Source organism: Ictidomys tridecemlineatus, chromosome 5 (genome assembly GCF_052094955.1).
Source record: "Ictidomys tridecemlineatus isolate mIctTri1 chromosome 5, mIctTri1.hap1, whole genome shotgun sequence".
Taxonomy (NCBI): domain Eukaryota; kingdom Metazoa; phylum Chordata; class Mammalia; order Rodentia; family Sciuridae; genus Ictidomys; species Ictidomys tridecemlineatus.
The window spans coordinates 38,914,312-38,935,240 of record NC_135481.1 but is presented as its reverse complement, the minus strand read 5'-3'; the positions used below and the strand labels follow the sequence as shown (position 1 = coordinate 38,935,240).

Here is a 20,929-nt window from a genome sequence, read left to right as displayed (position 1 = left end):
TTTTGTTTATTTGTTTTTGGTATTGTGGACTGAAATCAAGGACACCACATCCCCAACCCTTTTTACTTTGATACAGAATCTCACTAAATTTCTATAGCTGGCCTCCAACTTGCCATTCTCCTGTCTCAACCTCCTGAGTCTCTGGGATTACAGGCACATGACACCAAGTCCAGCCTTGTGGTTTGTGTTGCCCAGGATGGTCTCAAATTCATAGGCTTAACGGCTCCTCTTAAGTGCTGGGACTATAGGCAAGTGTCACCATTCCTAGCTTTACAAAGATATAAATATAGATAGCTATACACACTAAAAAAATAGATGATAGATCTATATGTGTGTGCATGCATACATGCTGGAAATTGAACCAGAGGCACTTAACCACTGAGCCACATACCCAACCCTTTTTATTTATTTATTTAATATTTTTTAAACATTGACCTTTATTTTACTCATTTATTTGTATGTGGTGCTGAGAATCAAACCCAGTGCCTCATGCCTCACACATGCTAGGCAAGTGCTCTCCCACTGAGCCACAACCCCAGCCCTTGTTTTTTATTTTGAGACAAGAGTCTTGCTAAGTTGCTTAGGGCCTTGATAAATTGCTGAGGCTGGCTTTGAACTTACAATCATTTTGCATCAACTTCCTAAATCACTGGGATTACAGGTGTGCACCACTGCACCTGGCCTACAAAAATATTTTTGATGCTTTGTTTAAGATAGTTTTCCTTGTCCAAAGTCTGATAAATACCCACCAATATTTTCTTTTTTTCTTTTTTTTTTTTTTGTGGTGCTGGGGATTGAACCTAGGGCCTTGTGTATGCAAGGCAAGCACTCTGCCAACTGAGCTATATCCCTAGCCCTCACCAATATTTTCCACTGAGTTTAATTTTTTTCATTTATATCTCTAATTCAAGTGGAATTGACTTTTTCATATAGTAGAAAACAAAAATCCAATTTCATCATTTTCCATTTTTTTGCCCCAAACCCATTTGCCTCTTTTCCCACTCCTCTATCATGCCCTGGTTTTCACTAAAGTTCTAGCATTCAACAGTTTATTCCTGTGCTTTATTGCATTCCACTGATCAATTTGTCTCTCTTTGGCCCAAGGCAGTTTGTCTTAATTACTATAATTTCAAAATAAGTCCTGATACCTGGTAGGCAAGTCCTTTGCCTTAGTCCTTCTTCAGAAGTGTTTGGCTATTTTGGGTCTTTTACCCTTACTCTTCCATTTAAATTTTAGTAATAGAAATTTTATTTAAAAATATGGTTGGTATTTTGATTTTACTACATTGAATTCGTTTAGAGAAAATTGGCATTTCCTAATATTAAATCTGCCCACAAATATTGTATCCTATATTTATTAATTTTATTTCAACCTCTTCTACCTCTGTCTCCTGAGTCTTTGGGATTATAGGCATGCACGAGTGTTTCTGGCTTAATATACAATATATAATTTTTTTTCTGTTGAAGTCTTGGACCACTTTTATTAGACTTATTCTTGATATTCTCAGATATTGCTATATCTGATGTGTTAATACGTTGTAAGAGTTGCCTTCTGTTTATTTTATTTATTTTTTAAAATATTTTTTAGTGGGCTGGGGATGTGGCTCAAGCGGTAGCGCGCTCGCCTAGCATGCGTGCGGCCCGGGTTCGATCCTCAGCAGCACCACATACCAACAAAGATGTTGTGTCCGCCAAGAACTAAGAAAAAATAAATAAATGTTAAAATTCTCTCTCTCTCTCTCTCTCTCTCTCTGTCTCTCTCACTCTCTCTTTAAAAAAAAAAAAAAAAAAAAAAAAAAAAAAATATTTTTTAGTTGTAGTTGACACAATACCTTTATTTTATTTATTATTTTTATGTGGTGCTGAGGATCAAACCCAGGGCCTCGCACATGCTTGGCAAGTGCTCTACTGCTAAGCCAGAATCCCAGCCCTGCCTTCTGTTTTATATTGTGTATCCTTCCTTCAGGAGTCCCTGGGGGTGTGTACCTATGACTCAAATTGTTAATTTGTGGGGTATGTGCATCTTCATCTAAAAGGGCTTTATAAATAACAACAACAAAAATCCCACACAAATTTAAGTTCTTAGCACTCAAATATTTACTGAAATCCCTAATTGAAATGATGAACTACATTTTTAAAAATTTTTTTTATTAGGGCTAGGGATGTGGCTCAAGCGGTAGTGCGCTCGCCTGGCATACTTGCGGCCCGGGTTCGATCCTCAGCACCACATACAAACAAAGATGTTGTGTCCGCCGAAAACTAAACTATAAATATTAAAATTCTCTCTCTCTCTCTCTCTCTCTCTCTCTCTCTCTCTCTCTCTCTCTCTCTTAAAAAAAAAACTTAAAAATAAATAAATTTTTAAAATAAATTAAAAAAATAAATTTTTTATTAGTTGCTCAAAACATTACAATGATCTTGACATATCATACATTTGATTCAAATGGGGTACGTAATCTTAATCTTATTTTTCCACGTGTACGTGTACAGATTGCAAGATCACATTGGTTATACAGCCACGTTTATACATAGGGCCATACTGGTGTATATTGTATTGTGCTGCCCTTCTATCCCCCCCTCCCCAGATGAACTACATTTTTATCACATAAAAATTATGGTATAGGACTAGGGCTGTGGCTCAGTGGTAGAGCACTTGCCTGGCATGTATGAGGCACTGGGTTCAATCCTCAGCACCACATAAAAATAAAACAAAGATATTGTGTCCACCTAAAACTAAAAAATAAATATTAAAAAAAATTATGATACAGCCTGAGTCATACTAGAGGAAAGTCTTGTTCACAATAAAGGATGGAATGTCCTGACAGTTTTATAATGGGCATCAACAGGAGATGCAGTTCTTTGCGGTTTGTTGTTGTTCTTTTCTATTTTTTGGTACTGGGGATTGAACCAAGACTCTTAACTACTGAGCCACTTCCCCAGTCCTTTTATTTTTTTTTTTTATTTTTTAGAGTCTCACAAAGCTGTTTAGGGCCTCACTAAGTTGCTGAAGCTGGCTTTGAACTTGCAATCCTCCTGCCTCAGCCTCCCAAGTCACTGGGATTACAGGTATGGGTCATCATGCCTGGCTAAACCAAAATTCTTGAAACAAAAGTTCTCTTAAATAAAAGAGGGCTTTTACTGAGTTGTAACTGATGCTATTCATAAAGAAACTACTTCCTAGGAAAAATTCTGCAATTACTAGCTAGAAGGCTATATACTAGCTGGAAAGATCTCCACCAAACCTGAGAACCAAGAACATTCTTATAATAAAAATTAGGCGAAGAAAATTATAAAATATTTATTGACTCTACATAGGCTATAGATAAGTGGGATGACATAATGTCAAGCAGAGAATTTTGGGGATAGAATAGTAACCAAAGAAAAATACTGGCTGCTTATATATAGATTGTAGCTAATAGAAAATTTCATTCATAAACCGGAAGCAGTGTTCCCTGGTGGTCAACCATCTTAGAATTTTAGTCAAATTACAATATTCAGGAATGTGGAAGTTTTTTCTTGACCAGTAAACTAATTATCTTACCTTATTTCTTCCTCACAACATTTTCCAGACCTTGTAATTTAAATTTAGGACCTCTTAAAATTTTTGTTTTATCATAATACCTAAAAGAAAATCAGAAGAGCCAACCCAATGGTGCATACTTGGAATTCTAGTGACATAGGATGTCAATGTAGGAGGATCACGAGTTTGAAGCTAGGCTGGGTAATTTAGTAAGACACTGCTTCAAAATTGAAAGGGCTAGGAATGTAGCTCAGTAGTTGAATGCTCCTGGGTTCCAAAGAAAGGGAAAGGAAGGAAGGGAAAATCAGCATTGTGGTGAAGAGCTCTGAGGCACTATGCAAGGATTTTGAAATACTTAGGGCACATTGGAGTTTAAGACAGTAGGTTAAGTAGTCAAAATGCAAAGAAAATAAATTAGATATGTTTAGTGATAGTGACAACTGATCTTTTTCAGATGATGCTTGAGTCAGAAGGCTGGCAAGAGGAAAGATGCAATAAATTTAGTTGTGAGTGTGAAAATACAGAAAGTTTCTAATAGTTTTTAATTTTCTTTTTTCGTGTATGGGTGTTTGTGTGTGTGTGTTTTTATCCCAGTGCAGGGATCAAACCCAGGGCCTTTTGCATGTTAGGCGATAGGGGATTTTGTTGATGGTGTTTGGTGTTTGTCTTTTGACAAACAGGCAAAATCTCTAGGCAGAATCTCTGGGTTGAGGGAGGAACAATGACACACTTCTCCACCAATGATCTTTGCACCCTAGGAGCTAAGAACTAGATGGATGGATGTGTAGTAGGCACAAGTTTTGGCTTGCCTCTTTTGGTATGAAACCACCACCTTAAGAGCCAGCCCCAGTGTTTTCAGAGGAGCCATACCCAACACATAACCTCCTTCAGTTATGGGGGCTGGGCAGAAGATGGTAGCCTCCTCATTTGCCCAGAACTTAGATTCAACAATGGGCAGCTGGGGGCAGGGTGAGAATTATTGACAGCCTTCACTTATTGTCTCATGCTCTACTCAGGAAGATAGCCCTCAAAGGTCAGGTATCTCCCTGGAAGTTACTTGTTACTGACAAAAGGTAAAATAGGTTCACAATGGAGAAGGCTGGCACAAACATCACTTTTACCAAGTAAAAACAAAGTTAACACCACTGATGTTGAAAACTAGCATGTACCTTCCAATATAATGCACTGAAAAGAACTCAGTATCACTTCTGTAGAATTATAGCTAAATTAACCAAAATAAAAACATGAGGGGATATCAGAGAAACAAATTGATGAACATTATCTCACAAAATCATTGGTTTCCAGGAAGATGGAGTAGACAAACTTTTTTTTCCCTATTCCTACCACTAATTACAATTAATATCTCCAGATATTAGTTGTAAAATAAACATAAGAGTTGGAAAGGTGGAGAGAAAACAGACCAACAAAGGACCTCAGTACTCAAGGAACAATATCTTGGTGAATTCCCTGTGGTTTCCTTTTGTCTCATATATCAGATTTGGATCTGAAGAAACTGACAATCATGAAGTCAATGGATACAGATATAAAAGCTTGCTTTCTTTTGCCAAAGGACCAGGAAAGAGGCAGCATAGTAAGAAAAAATGTTTACATAATAATTGTACAACTCCAGCCAAATACCACAAGAAAAACATCCAGCACATATTGATGCCAGCAAATGCTGGTGGAAAACCTAGGCTTCTGTGGAAGGCTGTAAAAAGGTACCCCAATATTCTTGCCAAGATGGCACTAGAGAAAATGAACTAAGGAGCTGGGATATGCATCCCCATCTGGAGATTACAAGGACCTGTATGCCAGGATATCATCAGAGATCTTGTGAGCATCTGGAACTCTCAACACCCAACAGGTAGTAAGGGGGAGCATCCCATTTGGAAATAAATAGAAAGCAAGGACTTCTATCTCCACTTGGCAATAAAAAGATGGCTGTCCCCTACCCTTCCCTGGCTGGAATAGTGTGGAAGAAAGCCAACTAAATATTGTTTGAATGAGATCCTGAATCTAATATGAAAATATCCAGGTTTCAATGCAGAATCACCCAGAACCAGAAAAATCCTCATAATGAATAAAGACAATTACTAGAAGTCAATGCCAAGATTATATATAACACATCACTTAAAATTTTGAATGACAGTGAAAAAAATTTTTATAAGATGCTGGAGGCCAAACCTAGGGCCTTGATGAATGCCATGAAAGTGCTTATCTACTGAGCTACACCCCCACCCCCAGCCTGACAGTGAATTTCTAATCCGAAATTATGAAAGGCAAAATAAAGTATTATTATGTTTTATAGAGATTTTTTTTTAAAACTTGACAATCCAAAATCTTATACTTAGAGAAAATGTCCTTCATAGAAAAATGGGAAATGAAGAGAAATTGTAGTCATCAAACCTAAATTGGCTAAAGGAATTCTCTAAATAGAAAGGAAACAATGGGAACAGGGAGAATAGAAGTTCATTGGATTAGACAAAGGGGAATAAAGGGAAGGGAGGGAGGATGGGAATAGGAAACACAGTAGAATGAATTGGACATAACTTTCCTATGTTCATAAAGGAATGTATGACCAGTAAAACTCCACATCATGTATAACTGCAAGAATGCAATCCTATTAAAATAAGTTATATTCCACATATGTGTAATATGTCAAAATACACTCTATTGTCATATATATCTAAAAACAATAAATAAAAAATGAAAAAAAAACTATATGGTATTGGTAAGAGATGCACAGATATATCACATATATCAAAGGAACAGACTAGAGAACCCCAAATATAGACCTGAACATATGTGCCTTTTTTTTTTAGGGTGCTGGGGATCAAACCCAGGGCCTTGTGCATGCAAGGCAAACACTCTACCAACTGAGCTATATCCCAGCCATATGTGCCTGACTTTTTAACAACTGTATTGAGGTATATAATTAACCTACCATGCAGTTCACCAGCTCCTGCCCCCCCTTTTTTTTTCTTTTTGGTATTGGGGTTTGAACCCAGAGCTGTTTTATCACTGAGCTACATCCCCAATCCTTGTTATTTTATTTTGATACAATGTCTTGGTTAGTTGCTAAAGGTCTTACTAAGTTGTCAAGGCTGACCTCAAAATTGTGGCTGGGCAAGGTGGCCCATACCTGTAATCCTAGCAGCTCAGGAGGCTGAGGCAGAAGGATTGCAAGTTCAAAGCCAGCCTCAGCAACTTAGCCCTATCTCAAATTACAAGTTAAAAAGGATGAGGGTAGGGCTGGGGATGTGGCTCAAGTGGTAGCACGCTTGCCTGGTATGCGTGCAGCCCGGGTTCGAGCCTCAGCACCACATACAAAGATGTTGTGTCCGCCGAAAACTAAAAAAAGGATGGGGGTATAGCTCAGCAATAAAGTGCTCCTGGGATCAATGCTCAATACCTAGAAAACAAACAGGATGAATTTATGTGACAAAGGACAAGTAACTAGAATATATAAAGAAGACTCAAAACTCAGTAGCAAAGAGGAAAGAAACTGAAAGCAAATAATCTATTTTAGTCTGTTTTCTGCTACTATAACAGAATATCATGGACTGGATAAATCATAAACAATAGAACTTTATTTGACTCATGATTGTAGAGGCTGAGATGTCCAAGAGCATGGAAACACATGTGGTAAGGGTCCTCATGCTGCCTCATGAGAAAGTTGTGTCAACTCATCCATTTTATCAGGAACTCAACCCCATAAAAATAGCATTAATGCATTCATGAGGGCAAAACCTTTGTGACATAATAACCTCTTAAAGTTTCCACTTCTTAATACTGTTACAATGGCATTTATTTATTTGTTTGTTTGTTTATTTATTTATTTAGAATGAAGTCTCAGGTACAATGGGACAATGGATATATATGACTGCCATTCCATCTACTCAGGAGGCTGGCGCAGAAAAATCACAAGATCAAGGCTAACCTAGGCAACTTAGAGACTTGTCTCAAAATAAAATTAAAAGGGCTTTGGGATCTACTTAGTGGTGGGGGACCCAGGTTCAATCCCCAATCCCCACCAAAAAAAAAAAAAAGAAAAGAAAAGAAATGGAGTCTTGTTATGTTGCCTAGGCTGACCCTGAACTCCTGGGGTAAAGCAATTCTTCCGTCTTAGCCTCCTGAGAAGTTGAGACTACAGACAATTAAACTTTAACATGAATTTTGGAGGCAATGTTCAAACCATAGCACAATCCATGAGCAAGAAACACAAAGTGACATTTCAACAAAGAAGATTGCAAACAAACATAGGAAAAGATATTTGACATCATTAACCACCAGGAAATGCAAAATAGAGGTGATACACCTCATTCTTATTCCCATTGCCAAAATAAAAAAGAGAAACAGTACAAGTTTTAGTAAGGATTTGGAGAAAACAGATCACTGTAGGGAATACAAAAATGGTACAGCCATTGGGAAACAATTGCAGTTTCTTAAAAATCCAAACAGCCCAATAGTTGCACTTCTGGGCTTTATCCCAGAGAAATGAAGACATGTTCTCAAAGAAAACTTTACACAAGTGTTTGTAGCAGCTTTTTTCATAATATTCAAAACAATCCACATATTTTTCAATAGGTTAATGGTTAAAAGAATTGTGGTAATCCACACCATGGAATACTACTGAGTAAGAGGGAACTATTGCTATGTGCAATCTAGATGAATCTCCAAAGCATAATATGCATGATAAAGGCAATCCAAAAGATTATATACTGTATGATTGTGTTTGTAAAACTTTTTCTTTTTTGTATCAGGGATTGAACCCAGAGTTGCTTAACCACTGAGCCATGTCCCCAGACCTTTTTTTTTTTTTTTTTTTTTAGATAGAGTGAGAGAGGAGAGAGAGAGAGAGAATTTTTAATATTTATTTTTTAGTTCTCGGCAGACACAACATCTTTGTTGGTATGTGGTGCTGAGGATCGAACCCGGGCCGCACGCATGCCAGGTGAGCGCGCTACCGCTTGAGCCACATCCCCAGCCCCCCAGACCTTTTTATATTTTTTTGAGACAGGGTCTCGCTAAGTTGCTTAGGGCCTCACTAAGTTGCTGAGGCTGGCTTTGAACTCTCCATCCTCCTGCCTTAGCTTCCAGAGTCACTGGAATTATAGGTGTGCACCACGGAGCCTGTCTAGAACTTTCCTGAAATTATGAAATTATAGAAATAGGCACAGATTGCTGATTACCAGAGTTTAGGAGGGGTGAAGCAGGGAAGAAAAGTGGGAGTGATTAGAAAAAGGGAACATGAGGGAGCCTTCTGGTGATGGAAATATTTTATATCTTGACACTATTAATGTCAATGTCATGGTTTGAAATATACCATAGTTTTTCAAGATATTACCCTTGGGGGGGAATGGGTAAAGGGTACACAAAATTTGTTTGTTTTATTTTTCTTTTCTTCCTGTCTTTTTGTGGTGCTAGGAGTACAGCCCAGGGCATCACATGTGCTGAGCAAGCTCTCTATTACTGAGCTATACCACATTCTATTGCACTATTTATTTTTATTTTTTATTTTTTTAAATTTTTTTTTGAAAGAGAGAGGAGAGGGGGAGAGAGAGAGAGAGAGAGAGAGAGAGAGAGAGAGAGAGAGAGAGAATTTATTTATTTATTTATTTTAGTTCTCGGCAGACACAACATCTTTGTTTGTATGTGGTGCTGAGGATCGAACCCGGGCCGCACGCATGCCAGGTGAGCGCGCTACCGCTTGAGCCACATCCCCAGCCCCATCTTTTTTTTTTTTTTTTTTTTTAATTATTTTTTAGTTGTAGTTGGACACAATACCTTTATTTTGTTTATTTATTTTTATGTGGTGCTGAGGATCGAACCCAGGGCCTCACATATACTAGGTGAGCATTCTACTGCTAAGCCACAACCCCAGACCTGCATTATTTTTTAAACTGCATGTAATTCTATAATCATCTCAAAATAAGAGCTCAATTAAGAAACAACTTGTTGGGGCTGGGATTGACGTTCAAAAGTGGTAGAGTGCTTGCCTCATATGTGTGAGGTACTGGGTTCAATTCTCAGCACTGCAAATAAATAAATAAATAAATAAAGGTCCATCAACACTAAAAAAAAAAAAATTTAAAAAAAGAACGAAACAACTTGCACTCTGGGTGTGTAGCTCAGAGGTGTAGAGTGCTTTCCTACCCTGCTCAAAGCCCTAGGTTTGATACCCATTGCTGCCAAAAGTAAATAACTTGAATAAATTTTCAAAAATACCAACATTATGAAATACAATTTTTTTTAAAAATTCAGGATCTATTCTAAAATAAAGAATACTAAAGAAACATGACAGTTATATACTATATATATATATATATATATATATATATATATATATATATATATATATATATATATATTTTCCTGGAGTTTCTTTTGCTGTTAAAGATATCATAAAGACAATTGGCAAAATCTGAAAAAGATCTGTAGATTATACAATAATATTGTATTTATTGTATTTCTTTCTTTTTTTCCCCCCACAGTGCTGGGGATTTCTTATAGTATTTAGTGTACTGTTTACATAGAGTATATAAGTAACAAACCAGTAAAAATGTATGATAAACTGGTACAATAGAACACATTTGTAATCCCAGCAGTTGGGGAGACTGAGGCAGGAGGATCGAAAGTTCAAAACTAGCCTCAGCATGTTAGCAAGGCTCTAAGCAACTCAGCAAGACCCTGTCTCTAAATAAAATATAAAAAGGGTTGGGGATGTGGCTCAGTGGTTAAGCGCCCCTGGGTTCCATCCCCAGTGCAAAAAAGAAAATTTTATATATATATAAAATATTATATTATATATTATATTATATATAATTTTGAGAGAATTTAGAGTTTCTTGAGTGAGAATGATACTTTTATAAATTTTCTAAAGCGATTTCTCTGAGGAAAAGAGATAGGATCAGCAACCCTTACTTAGTTCTTGATGTTTCCTCATGTATTCTGTCCTTCAGGAAATCTCTGATGCCCCCAGGCTGGATTAGATGTGTCACTTAGCTCCCTATCCATATTGCTACATTTGTATTCACTGTGTTCATATATACTTTATATATATTTATATATATACTTTTTTCATAATTTCCTGGGGAAAAGTATTCTTGTTCTCAAACTGGATAACTTGGAATGTCCAAAAATATACTCAGTTTGCTGAGTTTATACCACTTTTTTTTTTCTTGTGGTACTAAGAATTGAAAATAGGGTCTTATGTATGCTAGGCAAGCACTCTACCAACTGAGCTAAATCCTCAAATCCTTGTTCCTATTTGTCACCTACTTCTCACATATATATCTTTAGGATTTACACTAGACTTAATGAATACCAATTAGGGAGAGTGTGGCCATAGACTCATGGTTGTGGTGGGTTTATGTTTCTCAGGTGTTATTGACATGCATCCTATTTTTCAAAGTAAATCATCAGAGCTCAAATTATAGCACTCCAGTGGACTGGAGGGTACTTAAGGATACCACTTGGGCAGCTGTTCCAAAGGCAGATTCCTTGGCCTCAGAAGGGTTTGAGAGGAGGCCTAGATATCTGCATTATAAATCAGTACATAGTGATTATGAGGCAGGCAGGCCTGGAACCAGACTGATCAAGACTGACTTGAGAAATAATCTGTTTGCCAGTAAATTCCCATTATTCCCTGATGACTAGCGTCATCACAAGGAATGCTTCCCCTATGTTGCCATTTGGTCCATCAAAGACTGACTCCCAAAATCTGATACTTGTTCTCTTGGCTCCTCAGTATGATGGTCTGCAAAATCTCCTTTTTGATATTCTCCTGTATCCAGTTCTACTCTCACCAGCCTGTTGTACAATCTGCCATACATTTATTTGTTCCTTATTAGTTCATCCAATAAATTGAATATTGACCATGTACCAGACACATGGGATGCAAAGTTGAGCAAAGCTTGGTTCTGCCCTCAAGGAGGTCAACTGGTGAAGAAAACAAACACAGTGGCCAAAGATTATGAACAGAGTGAATACAAATGTAGCAATAAGGATAGGGAGCTAAGTGACACATCTAATCCAGCCTGGAGGCATCAGAGATTTCCTGAAGGACAGAATACATGAGGAAACTCAAGAACTAAGTAAGCATTGCTGATCCTATCTCTCTTCCTTAGAGAAATCACTTTAGAAAATTTATAAAAATATCATTCTCACTCAAGAAACTCTCAATTCTCTCAACCCAGATGAAGTGGGATTACTAACCAAAGAAACTTCTATAAATTAGACAAAATATATAAATATTATCCTAATTGTAAATGATAACAAGAGTTGCAATTCCAATTCTGAAGTCTCTCTGGAACATGCTCTACAATGACTAAGGATTCTTTCTTGGAACTCAGTGAGAACAACAGAGTAGGGTGACTACAGAGAACAACAGTACATTTAAAAAAACTAAAAGAGTATATTGAAAGTTTTCACCATACTTGAAGTAAGTAAGAATACATACTTGAAACCAGGCATGGTGGCCTGTAATCCCAGGCTGAGGCAGGAGGATCAAGAGTTCAAAGCCAGCCTCAGCATTTTAGTGAGGTCCTAAGCAACTCAGTGAGACCCTCTCTCTAATAAAACACAAAATAGGGCTGGGGATGTGGCTCAGGAGTTGAGTGCCCTTGAATTCAATCCCGGTACCCTCTCTCCCCCCTACACACACACAAAAACAAAACCAAGAATACATACTTAAGCTGGGCATGATGGCACAAGCCTATAATCCCAGCAACTCAAGAGGCTGAGGCAGGAGGATCCCAAGTTCAAAGCCAGCCTCAGCAATTCAGGGAGGCCCTAAGTAGCTTAGTGAGACCCTATTTTAAAATAAAAAATAAAAAGGTTTGGGGATGTGGCTCAGTGGATAAGCACTCCTGGATTCAATCTCCAATACCAATAATAATAATAATAAATAAAATAGGTATTTGAGCTGGGCACAGTGGCACATTCCTAAAAATTGTACATACTGATAACATGTTTCAATAGATGTGTACATTATATAATGTTTAAATCAGGTTAAATATATCTATTTTCCCATTTATCATTTCTTTATGGTGAAAACTTTCAATATACTCTTTGAGTTTTTTTAAATGTACTGTTGTTCTCTGTAGTCACCCTACTCTGTAATAGCACTTATTACTCCTATCTAAATGTAACTTAGTACCCATTGATCAAACTTTCCCCTCCATCCCCTCACCTGATATTCAATTTTGATGATTGCTTTCTAAAATATGTAATATGACCATTTTCCCACATTATTAAAAATTCTTCAAACCTTATTAATACATGCATTATTTAGATTTTTGATAATTTATTTAATTATCCCCATAATGTCTAAGTTAACTCCATTTTCTTCACAATTGGGGCTAGGGTTGTGGCTCAGTAGTAGAGTGCAAGTTGCCTTGCATGGGTGAGGTACTGGGTTTGATCCTCAGCATCACATATAAATAAATAAAATAAAAGTATCATGTCCATCTACAACTAAAAAAAATTTTTAAATTATAATGTGGTGAACATGATACCTGCATTTCAGATTAATTTTATAGAGCTGGTTTTCAAAGTCGGGAGCAATGGCACACGCCTGTAATCCCAGTGATTTGGGAGGCAGAGAGAGGAGGATTGGAAGTTCAAAACCAGCCTCAGAAAATTAGCAAGACCCTAAGCAACTTAGTGAGACCCTGTCTCAAAATAAAAAAAATTAAAAGGGCTGGTATGTAGCTCAGTGGTTAAGTACCTCTGGGTTTAATTCCCAGTCCCTGTCTCCTCCCTCCTGAAAAAATCAGAATAAGGTTACCTCTAGGGGTGGAGAGAGGAAAGGGAATTGTAATATGAGAACAAGGTGTATTTCTTAAAGTTGGTGTTGACTTTAGATTTTCTTTAAACAGTATATTTTTTTATATTAACTTTTATGTATATTTCACAATAAAAAAGAATTTTTAAAAAAATTCCCTGGCATTGCTCATTTATTCCTCTAAGACTTCCTTGAACATTTCCAGTCATCGCTCTCACCTGGAAATCACTTCAATTATTTTCGTAATTGAGATTTCACAAGATGTAGATCAAAATGCTATACTGATAGCTCAATACCGAGTATCTAACACTTGGCTGCTTCTCTTGTTCCTGGAATTCTTAATCCAAAAACTCCCCAGAAAACCACTCACACCAATCTGGCAATGTCCACTGTTTACAATTCAGCACTGCTGTTGATTTGTCAGGATTCCTTCATTCTTTAGAGGCTTACACATTTTTTCTTTTTAAATATTTATTCCATTATTTTTTAGTGTTGAGATCACAGTTGCATATGGTGATTTCCAGAAACATTTTTTGAAGTTCAATATTTAGTGCTCATTCTTTCCTAATTTCTATTATTTGTTCAGTATCTGCAGAATACATGAAAATATAAAAAATAATAATGTTACATTATTAATATTTTTAAAAAAATAACACAAATGGAATATTTAACCTATATCTTACAACGAGAAACATTATTGCTGAACAATACTTCGATTTCCCTGTTGGTTTTTTTAAACATTAGCAATGACTCACAAAATTTCATTGGTATTTGTGTTTCATTTTGACTAAGCCTTTTAATTTTTCTTATTGAAGGGAGATTTTCAATACAATCAGCTTTCTGGTCATCTGCTTGACATTAATTTCCTAATTCCTCCTTGGTTTTCATGGTTCTACTGGTCTCACTTCTAGGATATTACTCCAAAATTCACTTCCTTCCCTACATATACAGCCCATGAATACAAGATTTTCCAAAATATCATTATTGAAATTTTTTGTCATCTAACTGCAATGCATCTCCAAAAACAGGATTTCTCTTATTCCTCTCTTATTACATGGATGGCAGCTAACACAAATCCATATGATACAATGTCCTATCTCTGGGAGAAATCACAGATGACTTGGTGAGCACTGCAGGTGTCTTCTTATGGCATATATCTTCCTTAAAAATGATATGGTATGTGTGTGTGTGTTTCCATACCAGGAAAACAGGAAGCACTCAAGTATTTGAATGTGAAACAGGTAATTAACGCAGGGAATTAATTATACAGCTAATGGAGGAGATGAAAAGCCAATGGTGGATGATGCAGCAGTCCAGAGATTATCAACAGCAAGAAGACACTTGCCTGATGGAAGTAAGTGAAAAAGTGGTATTACTGGTACTGAGGAATCTGAATCTTTGTTTAGAAGCTGAAAACATGGCAGGAGCCATGGAGGAGATGTAACCCAGCCAATGCTAGAGATCCCATCCAGGGCAGAATGGGGGGTTGTGATATCCTCGTCTCTCCCTTCGGGTTTCTTCCACCGAAGAAACTCAGGACTAGCCAAACACAGCTAAAAAATAGTGGAAGCAGGAGAACAAGGGAAGGATAAGAAAGGAGCACTAAAGGGTGAAAGGCGGCTCAGCAAAGTCACGATACTCATCTCCAAGCAAACTGCTATCACATGGAAGAAATATATTTATTCTCCCTAGAACTTGGGAGAACTACAGAAAACTCAGATGAATAGAATTCAACTAAAAACTAGGAAGAACCCTGACATGTGGTACAAGCCTGTAACAAGGGAGACTGAGCAGGAAGATGACAAGTTTGAGGCCAGCCTCAGCCAATTTAGAGAGGCCTTAAACAACTTTTATTATTATTATTACTTTATTTATATTTTTTATATTTCTCTGTCTCAAAATAAAAAAATAAAAAGGGCTCGGCGTGTGGCTCAGTGGTAGAGCACCCCTGGGTTCAAGTGTCGTACCTAAAAATAAAAAATAGAGATCTAGGTATTGTGTTTGTGAGTGGTCACTACAGAATCTTTTGACTTTGCTGTAGATGGGAAATGTTGTGTGATAAAATGTTAGAAAAACATCAATGAAGCAGCAAGACATCTAGGCCCACAAAGAGGGATCACATGTTCATAGATATATAAGTTATTTCAAACTACCCAGAATTTAGCAGTTTAAAGAAGCAAAAAGCAAATTTATTATCCTGTAGTTCCTCTGAGCCTGTAATCCAAAATCAATTGAGCTAGGTAATTCTGGTTCAGGGTCTCTCATGAGGTGCCAGGCCAATGGTGGACTGGGCTGCAGTCATCTGAAGGCTCAAAAAGAGGGTTCAATTCTAAACTCACTTATGTGGTTTTTGAAGACATAGTCCCTTACTGGTGGTTGGCTGGAACCCTAAATTATTTGGCAGGTTGACCTCTACATAGGGCTGAATATTCTCCTAACAGGGCAGCTGAATTCCCAGAGAAAGTGATCTGAGAGAGAGCAAAGTATACTCAATATGGAAACCACAGTAATAGGCCTTTCAGTAAGGATTAAAATCTAACCAAGATTCTGGAAAGATAGTAGCAGTAGAATTGATTGCATGGTCTTCAGATCTTCCCAAATCCCCACATAAAAACAGAATGATTAGAAAGCAAGACCAGAGAATAATATTTATAAAACAAGTAGACCCGTAGCCTGAAAGTATAAACAGGTAGAAACAAACCCAAATGTATCAACATCCATGTAGGAAAAAAACAGGGAAGTATTGCGGTATTTGACAGACCTAAGAAGAACTAGAATACATTAATGACCAATTTAAGAACAGTTGCTGAAACCAAGTACTGCCCACTCAAATAGCAAGCAAGTGTGAAGATTCTGCAGTATGAAGATTTATACAGGCAAGAGTAATTTAGACCCTATAAACTGTGGAAAATAACTAACCATGGCTCCCTTCCAGGATAAGTTCCCACTATGTTGAGAAACTCCTAGAAATCAAATAAAAACTGAGACGGGCAGGGACAAGAAAGAAGGAAAAAAAAAAAAAAACTGGGGTTACATTTGTAGTAGGAGAAACTCCTAGAAATGAAATAAAAACTGAGATGGGAAGGGACAAGAGAGAAGGAAAAAGAAACTACAGATAAAGGTAGAAGAGGAAAAGAGAACCAGAAAATCTCAGAAAGAAAACCACCATAGTTTTAAGACTACACAAAAACAAGAAAAGTGGAAACTTTGAAGTTAAAAAAAAAATTGAATAAAGTATTCTTCTAAGTTAAAAAAAATTAGTTGTAGTTGGACACAATATCTTTATTTTATTTAATTATGTCAAGCTGAGGATCAAACAGTGTTTCAAGCCTGCAAGGCAAGCACGCTACCACTGAGCCACAACCCTAGCCTCTTCTAAATTTTTAAGAAAAAAAAAACAATTGCACATAAATATGAGGGAAAAAAGTTGCTATTCAAATTCCATGCAGGTATACTCTAAGAAGCAAAAGTAACATCCAAATAAAATCATTTCAGAAAGTCATATTCAAAATCAGATCAACATTCTAATGTATTTTTGCATACAAAAGCTAAAAGGCATTAATATTATGTAAGATATGAAAGAACATAAATAAGGATAGGAAATATTCAGAAATGAGGTGACAAAAATCTAAAAAATTAATTAATGGTATAGGGTTTAAAACTATGTTAAGAATAACAACTAGGCCAAGCGCAGTGGTGCACACCTGTACTCTAGGCAGCTTGGGAGGCAGAGACAGAAGGATCTACAGTTCAAAGCCAGCCTCAGCAATAGAAGATGCTAAGTAACTCAGTGAGACCCTGTCCCTAAGTAAAATACAAAGTAAGGCTGGGGATGGGGCTCAGTGGTAGAGCACTTGCCTAGTATGTGTGAGGCACTGGTTTAATTCTCAGTACTGCATGCAAATAAATTAATTAATTAAATAAAGGTCCATCAACAACTGATAAAAATATAAAAAGAAAAGAAAACAACTAAACTGGGGCTGGGGTTATAGCTCAGGGGTGGAGTGCTTGCCTAGCACACATGAGGCACTGGGTTAGACCCTCAGCATCACATTAAATAAATAAATAAAGGTATTGTGTCCATCTACAACTAAAAAAAATTTTTAAAAGAATAATGACTAAAATAAAAAAACACAAGAACAAATTACACAGTGAAATATTTTATTTTAAAAAAGGAAACATAGGGCTAGGGTTGTGGCTCATTGGTAGAGCGCTCACCTACAAAGTGTGGGGCCCTAGGTTTGATTCTCAGCACCACATAAAAATGAATAAATAAAGATATTGTGGGGCTGGGGATGTGGCTCAAGCGGTAGCGCGCTTGCCTGGCATGCGTGCGGCCGGGGTTCCATCCTCAGCACCACATACCAACAAAGATGTTGTGTCCCCCGAGAACTAAGAAAATAAATATTTAAAAAAAAAATTCTCTGGGGCTGGGGATGTGGCTCAAGCGGTAGCGCGCTCGCCTGGCATGCGTGCGGCCCGGGTTCGATCCTCAGCACCACATACCAACAAAGATGTTGTGCCTGCCGAGAACTAAAAAATAAATATTAAAAAATTCTCTCTCTCTCTCTCCTCTCTCACTCTCTCTCAAAAAAAAATTCTCTCTCTCTCTCTCTCTCTCTCTCTCTCTTCTCTCTCTTTAAAAAATAAATAAATAAATAAATAAAGTCATGAAACACCACACCCCACTGTTGTGTTTCTTTAAAAAAAAAAAAAGATATTGTGTCCAACCACAACTAAAAAATAAATATTAAAAAAAAAAAGAAAAGAAAACATGAGGCTGCACATGCCTATAATGCCAGTAACTTGGGAGGCTGAGGCAGGAGGATTACAAGTTTGAGGCCACCTTCAGGAATTTAGTGAGATCCTCAGCAACCTAGTGAGAATTTATCTCAAAATAAAATTAAAAAAATGAGCTGGGGGTGCTGGGGTTGTAGCTTAGTGGTAGAGCACTTGCCTAGCATGTGTGAGGCACTGGGTTTGATTCTCAGCACCACATATAAATAAATAAAATAAAGATCCATCAACACTAGAAAAAATATTTTTTAACAATGAGCTGGGGGTGCTGGGGTTGTGGCTCAGTGGTAGAGCACTTGTCTAGCATGTGTGAGGCACTGGGTTCAATTTTCAGCACCACACATAAACAAATAAAATAAGTGTCCATTGACAACTAAAATAATATTTTAAAAAAGCATCGCTGGGGCTGGGGCTCAGCGGTAGAGCGCTCGTCTCACTCGTGGGAGACCCTGGGTTTGATCCTCTTCACCACATAAAAATAAATAAGTGAAATAAAGGTATTGTGTCCAACTACAACTAAAAAATAAATATTAAAAGAAAAAAGAAAAAGCATGCTCTGACTGAGTGTGTTGGCTTGGGAGGCTAAGGCAGGAGGATCATGAGTTCAAAGCTAGCCTCAGCAACTCACACCGTGTCTCTAAACAAAATATAAAAAAGGGGATGTGACTCGGTGGTTAAGCAGCCCTGGGTTGGATCCCCAGTACCAATAAATAAATAAATAAATATTAAGCATGCTCTGATTCTGAAATTGTTAGTCCAGAATGACCAACACTAAGATACAATCTAGAAAAATTATTATTATTATCATTATTATTATTTGTGGTACTGGGTATGGAAACCTAGAGTGCCCTGTCTCTGAGCTACATCCCCCAGTCCTTTTTATTTTTTATTTTGAGACAGGATCTCCTCACATTGCCTAAGCTGACCTTGAAATTGTGATTCTCTTGCCTCATCCTTGTATGTTACTGGGATTACAGGCATGAACCACAACACTAAGCTCTAGAAAAATTATTTCACTTTAAAGAAAAAAGACAAAAATCCTTGGAGTATCTGTCAAGAATACCATGTGACACAAAATTAGAAATAAAATCAGTTAACTAATAGCCTTCAACAGCCAAATTTTATGCCAGAAGAAAATGGAGTAACATATTGAAACACTCAATCATTGAAAATGTGAATCAACCATTTTATACCCAGGAAAACTGACCTTTTAAAGTGCAAATAACTGGGTTGTAATTCACTTCACCAATCAATGCTCCAAGTGGGAGAGAGAGAGATCACAGAAATACAAGAACCCATGGGCTAGGGTTGTGGCTCAGTAGTAGAGAGCTTGTCTAGAATGTATGAGGCACTGGGTTTAATTCTCAGCACCAAACATAAATAAATGAATAACATAAAGGTCATTTACATATAATAAAAAAGGAAGAAGAAGCCAAAGTGAGAGGAAGAGCCATAAGGACCTCCCATTAGGCCCCATCTTTTAAAAGACCTATTATCTATTAACATCACCACACTAAATACCAAGCTCTCAACAAATGAACCCATGGGGAACAAATTCAAACTATATCCAAATCATAGCAGGAATGGTGTACTGATATATACAAGAACATAAATAACCCTTGAAAACATTGTGCTAAGGGAAAAAAGCCAGTCATTGGGGCTGGAGTTGTAGCTCAGTGGTAGAGCTCTTGCCTAGCATGTGTGAGGCACTGGGTTCAACTCTCTCAGCACCGCATATAAATAAATGAATAAAATAAAGATCCATCAATATCTAAAAAAAAAAAAAAAAAGCCAGTCACAAATTACCAGATTATATGCTTTCATTCATTGAATTATCCAAAGTGCTGGTTGCATAGGTCCGGAAAAAGGTAGAGGAGAGATGGAAAGTGACAGCTAGTGGGTATAGTCTTTCTTTTAGGGGAGATAAAATATTTTTAAATTAACTGAATTCAGTGGCACATGCATGTAATTCCATGTGCCACTCATGGAGCTGAGGCAGTAGGATTGCAAGTTTGAGGCTAGCCTCATCTACTTAGTGAGACCCTGCCTTAAAATAAAAAATAAAAATGGAGTCACAGCTCAGAGGCCAAGCACCCCTGGGTTCAATCCTCAGTATAAAAAAAAAAAAAGTGAAAAATAAAAAAAGGTCTGGGAATACAGCTCAAGGGTAGAATGCCCCAAGGCTCAATCCCAGTATATATATATAAAAAAAATCTAATATTAGATATGGTAATGGTTGTACACCCCTGTGAACATGCTAAAATAATGAATTGTATACTTTCAATGGTGAATTATAAAGATGAGTTACAAATAATTCATGCTTTATGTACTTACAATGAGTATTTATCAAAGTACAAATGAATTATCTTCTATTTACGTGATATTATTCTAATTTCCTAATTTTCTTACTATTTGGTTTTTTCTTTTTGGCTTCAGTGTAATCTCTTCCCCTTTACTCTTCTTTTTAGAATATAATTTTTCTTGTTTCTTTTCTTTTACACTCTATGATCAAACCATGGAAAATATTGTACATGTCCATGAATTTAAGAGCCATTTATATACTACAATCTGTCTTGGATCATTTTTCTTTTCTATTCCCTATATATCCAACTGCTTATTAGATATTTCCATTTAGAAATTCCAAGTAAGAAATGAGAAGCACATAGAATTCAATTTATATCAAATCATATTTCCTCAACTATTCCCTTAATGTATTCCTCTCTTTAAATGGCACCAATTCCTAAACAGAAGCCCACCAGAAATCTAGGAGTCAACCAAGACTCTAATCTCTTCACCCATATCATAGTCAGTTGGTCATTTAGTTC

The 20,929-nt window shown here is 36.9% G+C and overlaps 1 non-coding gene across 1 annotated transcript; it reads right to left on the bottom strand.

The window, feature by feature from the left end:
* Positions 1–6,338: 6,338 nt before the first annotated feature.
* On the bottom strand, positions 6,339–6,411 carry Trnaa-ugc (transfer RNA alanine (anticodon UGC)). Its single transcript has one exon. It is a non-coding gene; the product is annotated as a tRNA-Ala (tRNA).
* Between the last annotated feature and the right edge of the window lie 14,518 nt (positions 6,412–20,929).